Source organism: Zophobas morio, unplaced genomic scaffold, assembly GCF_036711695.1.
Source record: "Zophobas morio isolate AGI-343-1 ecotype UQ-CSIRO unplaced genomic scaffold, CSIRO_AGI_Zmor_V1 ptg000010l, whole genome shotgun sequence".
NCBI lineage: Eukaryota > Metazoa > Arthropoda > Insecta > Coleoptera > Tenebrionidae > Zophobas > Zophobas morio.
Genome location: NW_026972115.1, coordinates 2,173,113 through 2,182,295, shown reverse-complemented (window position 1 = coordinate 2,182,295; position 9,183 = coordinate 2,173,113). Strand labels below are relative to the sequence as shown.

General features: G+C 29.1%; 1 non-coding gene across 1 annotated transcript; it reads left to right on the top strand.

Moving 5' to 3' along the window:
* The first annotated feature begins 7,306 nt into the window (after positions 1–7,306).
* On the top strand, positions 7,307–7,422 carry Trnal-caa (transfer RNA leucine (anticodon CAA)). Its single transcript has 2 exons — positions 7,307–7,344; positions 7,378–7,422. It is a non-coding gene; the product is annotated as a tRNA-Leu (tRNA).
* The last annotated feature ends 1,761 nt before the right edge of the window (positions 7,423–9,183 follow it).

The window sequence follows — 9,183 nt, the reverse complement described above, 5'->3', positions numbered from 1 at the left end:
AACAGAAAATTCGAAAATTAAAAAATCGAAAAATTCGAAAATTCGGAAGATCGAAAAACCTAAAAATTCAGAAGATCAAAAATACTGTGAATCAAATAATCGGAAAAGGGAAAAATTAAAGATTCTATGAATCATATATTTGAAAAATCGAAAATTTGAAAATTGTAAAGTCGAAAAACTGAAAAATCGGAAGATCGAAAATTCGATTAATTAAATATTCAAAAAATCGAAATCCAAAAATCGGAAAAGTAGGAACCCGAAAAATCGGAGACGAAAAATTGAAAAAACTGAACGAAAAATCTAAAAGTAAAATAATTGAAAATTTGAACATCGAGAAATCGAAAATTCGAAAAACTGAAAAAATTTAACAACTGAAAACTCAAAAAAACCGAAAAATTCGTAAATTCGGAGGACTATGAATCAAACTATCGAAAAATGAAAATTCGAAAAATCGGAGATGAAAAATTGAAAAATTGATACATCGAACATAAAATTAAATGAATCATATAAACAAAAAACGGAAAATTCGAAAATTGAAAAATCGAAAAATTTGAAAATTCGAAAGATCGAAAAACCGAAAAATTCAGAAGATCACGATTACTGTAAATGAAATAATCGGAAAAGGGAAAAATTAAGTATTTTATGAATCATATATTTTTTGAAAAATCGAAAATCTGAAAATTGTAAAGTCGAAAAATTAAAAAATCGGAAAATCGAAAATTTGATGAATTAAATATTCGAAAAATCGAAATCCAAAAATCGGAAAAGTAGGAAACCGAAAAATCGGAGACGAAAAATTGAAAAAACTGAACGAAAAATCGAAAAGAAAAATATTTGAAAATTTGAACATCGAAAATTCGAAAAACTGAAAGAACTTAACAACTGCAAACTCAAAAATCGAAATTAGAAAAATCGAAACATCGAAAAGTAAAAATTTAAGTCTAAAAACCGAAACATGGGAAAAACATAAATGAAAAACCGCAAAATCGAAAATCAAAAAGTTGAAGAATCAAAAATCGAGAAATCAAAAACCGAAAAATCTAAAATTCAATTGATCAAATATCCGAAAAATCGAGAAATTGAAAATTCGTAAATCGAAAAACCGAAAAATTAAAAATTCGGAAGACTATGAATCAAACTATCGAGAAACGAAAATTCGAAAATGGAAAATTCGAAAAATCGGAGAAGAAAAATTGAAAAATCCATAAATTGAAAATAAAATTAAATTAATCATATAATCGAAAATTCGAAAATAGAAAAATCGAAAAATTTGAAAATTGGAAAGATCGAAAAATCGAAAAATTCAGAAGATCAAAAATACTGTGAATCAAATAATCGAAAAAGGGAAAAATTAAACATTCTGTGAATCATTTATTTGAAAAATCGAAAATTTGAAAATTGTAAACCCGAAAAATTGAAAAATCGGAAAATCCAGAATTCGATGAATTAAATATTCGAATAATCGAAATCCAAAAATCGGAAAAGTAGGAAACCGAAAAATCGAAAAAACTGAACGTAAAATTTTAAAAGAAAAATAATTGAAAATTTGAACATCGAAAAATCGAAAATTCAAAAACTGAAAGAATTTAACAACTGAAAACTCAAAAATCGAAATTAGAAAAAGCGAAACATCGAAAAGTAAAAATTTAAAAGTCTAAAAATCGAAAAATGGAAAAAATAAAAATGAAAAACCGCAAAATCGAATATCAAAAAATGGAAGAACCGAAAATCGAGAAATCAAAAACCGAAAAAACGAAAATTCAATGAATCAAATATCGAAAAAAGGAAAAAATGAAGATTGTGTGAATAATATATTTGAAAAATCGAAAATTCGAAAATCGGAAAGTCGAAAAATTGACAAAACGAAAAATTCAAAATTGAAAAATCGAAAAGTAAAATGCATAATTGAAAATTTGAAGATCGAAAAATGGAAAATTCCAAAAACTGAAGGAATCTAAAAATTGAAAAACCAAAAAATCGAAAACTCGATAAATTGAATCGCAGTCGAATATCGAGGTGTCGAAAAACCGAAAAATCGAAAATCGAAGTTAGACAAATTGAAAGATCGAAAAGTAAAAATTTTAAAGTCTAGAAACCGAAAAATGGAAAAAATAGAAAATTAGAAACTGAAAAATCGAAAATCAAAACGTCGAAGAACCGAAAATCGAGAAATCGAAAATTCAATGAGTCAAATAATGGAAAAATCGAAAAACTGAAAATTCGAAAAATCGAAAAACCGAAAAATTCGAAATATCGAAAATTCTGTGAATCAAATTATTGGAAAAAGGAAAAAATATATTTAAAAAATCGAAAATTTTAAAATTGTAAAGTCGAAAAATTGAAAAATCGGAAAATCGAAAATTGGATGAATTAAATATTCGAAAATTGAAAAATCAAAAAATCGGAGACGAAAAATTGAAAAGTAAAATAACAGAAAATTTGAACATCGAAAAATGGAAAATTCGAAAAACTGAGAGAATTTAACAATTGAAAAATCAAAAAATCGAACACTCGAAAATTGAATAGCAAAGTCGAAAATCGAGATATCAAAAAAACGAAAAATCTAAAATAGAAAAATCGAAACATCAAAAAGTCTAAAAAGCGAAAAATGGCAAAAATAAAAATCAAAAACCGAAAAATCGAATATCAAAATTCAAAGAACCGAAAATCGAGAAATCAAAAACCGAAAAAACGAACATTCGATGAATCAAATAATCGATAAAAGGAAAAATTGAATATTCTGTGAATATTTGACTTGTCTAAAACTGTATTTGTAAGTTTTTAACACCAATAAAGTATTGATTGATTGATTGATTGATTGATTGATTGATTGATTGATTGATTGATTGATTGATTGATTGATTGATTGATTGATTGATTGATTGATTGATTGATTGATTGATTGATTGATTGAATAGTATATGCATTTGAAAAATAGAAAATTCGAAAATTGTAAATTCGAAAAATTGTAAAAACGAAAAATTCAGAATTGAAAAATCCAAAAATCGGAGACGAAAAAACTGAACGAAAAATCGAAACGTAAAATACATAATTGAAAATTTGAACATTGGAACATGGAAAATTTGAAAAACTGAAAGAATCTAAAAACTGAAAAATCAAAAAATCGAAAACTCCATAAATTGAATCGCAGTCGAAAATCGAGATGTAGAAAAACCGAAAAATCGAAATTAGAAAAATTGAAACATCGAAAAGTAAAAATTTAAAAGTCTAGAAACCGAGAAATGTTAAAAATTAAAAATCTGAAACCGAAAAATCGAGAATCAAAACATCGAAGAACCAAAAATCGAGAAATCGAAAATCGAAAAATCGAAAAACTGAAAGTTCGAAAAATCGAAAACCGAAAAATTCGGAAGATCGAAAATTCTGTGATTCAAATAATTGGAGAAAGGAAAAATTAAAGATTATATATAAGTATTTGAAAAAACAAAAATTTTAAAATTGTAATGTCGAAAAATTAAAAATCGGGAAATCGAAAATTCGATGAATTAATATTCGAAAATTGAAAAATCGGAGACGAAACATTGAAAAAACGAAAAATCGAAAAGTATAATTGAAAATTTGAACATCGAAAAATCGAAAATTCGAAAAACTGGAAGAATTTAACAACTGAAAAATCAAAAAATCGAAAACTCGATAAATTCACGAAGTCGAAAATCGAGATATCAAAAAACCGAAAAATCGAAATTAGAAAAATCGAAAATTTTGCCGGTCAGTGTATTTGCAAAATCGAAAATTCGAAAATCGGAAAGTCGAAAAAGTAAAATTTTAAGTTTAAAAACCAAAAAATGGAAAAAATAAAAAATCAAAAACCGAAAAATAGAAAATCGGAAATACAATGAATCAAACATCGAAAAATAGAAATTTGGAAGCGTAAAACCGAAAAATGGAAAATTCAACGAATCAAATAATCGAAAAATCTAAAAACTGAAAATTCGAAAATCACCAATTCGAAAAACCGAAAAATTCGGAACAATGAAAAATAAAAATTTAGAAGTCTAAAAACCGAAAAATGGCAAAAATAAAAATCAAAAACCGAAAAATTGAATATCAAAAAGTCAAAGAACCGAAAATCGAGAAATCGAAAATCGAAAATTCAATGAATCAAAAAAAAAACTGAAAAATCGAAAATCGAATAATCGAAAAACCGAAAAATTGGAAAGATCAAAAATACTATGAAACAAACTATCGACAATCGAAAATTCGAAAATTCTGATGAAAAATTGAAAAATCGAGAAATCGAAAATACAGTTATTAAATGTAAACTCTAACATTGGAAAACTGAAAATTAAAAAAATCGAAAATCCGTAAATCGGAAAACCAGACCACCAAAAATTTTAAAAATAGAAAAATCGAAGAGATGAAAAATTGGAAAGTTGAAAATTCGAAGAATGAAATACTCGAAAAATGGAAATATCGAAAAATAAAATTTTAGAAGCCAAAAAATGCAGAAATTAAAAATCAAAAATTCAAAAAAGCGAGAAATCGAAAACTCGAACATCGGGATTTCGAAAAATCGAAACCCAAAAGTCGAAAAAACGAAAAATCGAAAATTCAATGAATCAAATAATCGAAAAATCGAGAAACTAAAAATTCGTAGATCGAAAAACCGAAAAAATCGAAAATTCGGAGGACAATGAATAAAACTATCGAAAAACGAAAATTCGAAAAATCGTAGATGAAAAATTGAAAAATCAAGAAATTCGAAATTCCGAAAGATCGAAACTTCTATGAATCAATTAAAAACGAAAATACGAAAATCGAAAAACTGAAAGAATTTAACAATTGAAAAATCAAAAAATCGAAAACTCGATAAATTGAATCGCAAAGTCGAAAATAGAGATATCAAAAACGGAAAATCGAAAATTCAATTAAACAAATAACCGAAAATCGAGAAACTTAAAATTCGTAAATCGAAAAACCGAAAAATTCGGAGATACAATATTAAAAAATCGAGAAATCAATAAATCGAAAATAAAAGTAAATGAAATCGCGAATATTGGAAAATCGAAAATCAAAAAGTCGAAGAATCGGAAAATGGAGAATTCAAAACCAAAAAATTGAAAATTCAATGTATCATGTAATCAAAAAACAGAAAATTCGCAAATCGAAAAACCGAAAAATTCGAAAATTTGAAAGATCGAAAATTCAGTGAATCAATTAAAATCGAAAATTCGAAAAATCTGAGATGTAAAATTGAAAAATCGAAAAATCGAAGAGATGAATAACTGGAAAATCGAAAATTCGATGAATGAAATAGTCGAAAAACTGAAAAATGCAGAAATTAAAAATCAAAAACGAAAGATCCAAAAATCAAGAATTCAAAAAAACGAAAAAATCGTTTTCGAGTATTTCGAATTTTTAGTCTAATAAAACCTGTTTTCTTTGTTCGTTCTTTCTACGAACTTAAGCACAATTAAAAAATATTTCCTGAACCCCAGTAAGTCCAAATAAATAAAAACAACGCGTCCTGAATGAAAACCATAATCATCCTAACCTCACTTATGGAGTATAAATAAACACTATTTGTGGCCGCTTCATGCAACAACAGCCTTAATCAAACGAACCAAATTGTAAAGAATAACCGGAAATTCCGTGCTCCACGCTCTCTGGGGCTTTTTAATAGATCAAACGATTTATATTTTAAGAGAATTATGAATCAACATAGGTTATAAAATTAACACTCAGCAAATCAAAATTAAAGCAGGGTTCAAGTGAAATATGTATAAATTACAAAATTATTAACACGATTTGACTGCCTTTCTCGTTTGCCATGAAATTTACTTTTAAAATAATAACGTTGGCAGTGCAGTTACTTGACACTTCATTTGACAGTTATTCGAGCGTAAATGTCAAACAAGAACACGTAGGTGTTGCCAACATATTTTTGTAACACGTTGTTGGACGACTTTGTCTCGACCATATAACTGTCTGTTTTTTTTTTAATATTTTAATCCTTTTGATCCCTGCGCTTAACGCCTAAGAAATCATCCTCGATCAAAATTCCTCCTTTGGCAGTTCCGCCGGCAAAAAACCACCACCGCCATAAAATCCATTTCATCCAACCAATTAAATGCTTGACAGCACTTAGTACCTTTTAAAATACCGACAAACTAATTTCTCGGTAATAAAATTAAAACCATCCTGGAATTGTGTCGTTTAGCCGAGTGGAATATTCAAAAAGCGACGAAAAAGTCAGCGTTTTCTCTAGTTTATTGCCGAGTCCGGTTTACAACACGGCTAAATTGCTCGTTATAAACCAGCCGGAGCTCTATCCATCGAGATTTCTCGGATTTTCATCGGCCGATGGCTTCATCGCCCGGAAAAAATCCCACACTATTTGAAAAATCTCGGTACCGGAATCACGACCGACGTCGTGTAATACAAGCTCGGTTCCGAAGAACCAGCCTTCAATTAGTCATTATTATATTTTTTATTTATTTGTGGCCGCGCCATGTTGCCCTGCCTCCGGCGGCACGGCTTAACAACTTAATTCCGACGAGCGATCGACCGTTTTTTTCCTTTTGAGCAGGCCCGGACTGACGAAAAAGCGCGCTTTTTGTCGCATTTGGTACAAAAACTCCAATGTAAACACGCATTTCGGGATCTAGATTCCACCCCCAGTCCGGTTCTGCCCCGGGACCATTATTTTCCCGTCTAATCTCCGATTTGGGGCGCCCCGCCCCCCGCATCGCCCCCAAAATACTCAACAGGTGACCTGTTCTGACGAGTGGCCAATTTACAACACCGGCCGGCCATAAAATCCGGGCGACTTTATCACTTCGCCGGGGGAATTTTAATTGGCTTATCATTTTTTGGACACTTGCTGGGCTGGGGGCTCCAACCAACCTTATAAATATTAATTAGAAGCGTCAGTTTTCAGACGCTGACGTGTTATTATCGTCGGTTAAAATTTTTCGGTTGGGAGTGAAGCCCATGGAAATTTACAGATTGGTATGGTTGGGATGGTACACGCGATGGGTGCCAATCGACCCACACTATTATTATTATTATTATTATTATTATTATTTAAACCCAACACCGACCCGGAAATGGCTGGCATTCAAACAAAACTTTTGTCATCATTATCATTAATATTATTATTATTATTATTATTAATATTATGATTTGGGATCAGATAATACGCAATTACGGAGGTGATTTTTGAAAAATAAACGATAATATCTAATCTTCTGATAATGCTTATCGAAACGCGAAAATTACTATCACTATTTATTTATAGCGTTATGTGGTGTTTAACTGCACGCGGCGATAGATTTGTAGATATGTCAGGATGGCCGAGCGGTCTAAGGCGCCAGACTCAAGGTTTCCTTGCCTGTCTATCAGGTTAAATGAGCGTTCTGGTCCACTCTGTGGGCGTGGGTTCGAATCCCACTTCTGACATTCCTTTTTTTGTTTTTTTTTATGTTTACGTACAAACAACTATTTTTTCCAACACGTAATTAAATGGGTTTTGCGTCGTATGATATTTGTATGATTATTAGATTTTATCTTGATTTATTAATGCTTTAATTAAAATTTACAAGTGACGCATTATATCTGTAATTTTTTTTTTAATTATAGTTTGTGAAAAAAAAATTGTGCGTGCTTTGGTTTTTTTTGTGAATTTAGAGTGGAAATGCTGAAGAAGGATGTGATGATTTGGGGTCTGATCAGTGGCGTATCATTTGCGTTCTAAAATGGGGATGTTTTAAAATATATAATAATAATTGCATCGTTACCTTTTTAAGGATAAAAAATCGGCAATGGAAACATAAAAAAATCGAAAAATGTAAAAATTGAAAAATTCCAAAAATTCAAAATGTGTAATTTAAACAACTAAAAAAACTGGACAGAAATCGAAACATCGAACGATGGAAAAATCGAGAAATCGAACAATCGAAAAATTGAAACATGGGAATAAAATCGAGATTTTGATAAATCAAAAAAAAATTAAAATCGAAAAATTGAAAAATCAAAAATCGAAACCCTAAAAGTCGAAAAATCTACAGATTGAGCAATCGAAACATCAAAAAATCGAAAAATCCAGAAATTGAAAATCTACAAAAATTGAAATATTGAAAAACTGAAAAATCTAAAAGTTGAACGACCGAGATGTCAAGGATTCGAAACATGAAAAAATCGTAAAAAGGAAAAACTGAAAAATGAAAAACCTGAAAAATCAAAAATTTAAAAATTCGAAAAATAGAAAAGTCAAGGAACCGAAAAATCGGGGAATTTAAAAACGTATAATTTAAAAAATTGAAAAAAAGCTGGGAAGTCGAAAAATAGAAAAGTCGAAAAGTCAAAAAATCGAAACATCGAAAAATTGAAAAACTGAAACAAAGAAATCGGAACATCGAACGATCGAGAAATCGAGAAATCGGGGAATCGAAAAATTGAAACATTGGAAAAAATCGAGATTTTGATAAGTCAAAAAAAAATTAAAATCGAACAATTGAAAAATCAAAAATTTTTTAAATCTAAACATTGAAAAACCGAAAAATCGAAACCTTAAAAGTCAAAAATCTAAAGATCGAGCAATCGAAACATCAAAAAAATCGAAAAATCCAGAAATTGAAAATATTGAAAAACTGAAAAATCAAAAACTCGAACAACCGAAATGTCAAGAAATCGAAACATCGAACGATCGAGAAATCGAGAAATCGGACAATCGAAAAATTGAAACAATGGAATAAAATCGAGATTCTGATATGTCAAAAAAATGTAAAAACGAAAAATTGAAAAATCCAAAATTTTTCAAATCTAAACATTGAAAAACCGAAAAATCGAAACGCTAAAAGTCGAAAAATCTAAAGATCGAGCACTCGAAACATCAAAAAAATTGAAAAATTCAAAAATTGAAAATATCCAACAATTGAAAAATTGAAAAAACTGAAAAATCGCAAAATAGAAAAGTCGAAAAGTCGAAACATCGAAAAATTGAAAAACTGAAACAAAGAAATCGAAACATCGAACGATCGAGAATTCGAGAAATCGGACAATCGAAAAATTGAAACATTGGAAAAAATCGAGATTTTGATAAGTGAAAAAAAATGAAAATCGAAAAATTGAAAAATCAAAAATTTTTTAAATCGAAACTCTGAAAGTCGAAAAATCTAAAGATCGAGCAATCGAAACATCAAAAAAATCGAAAAATAAAAT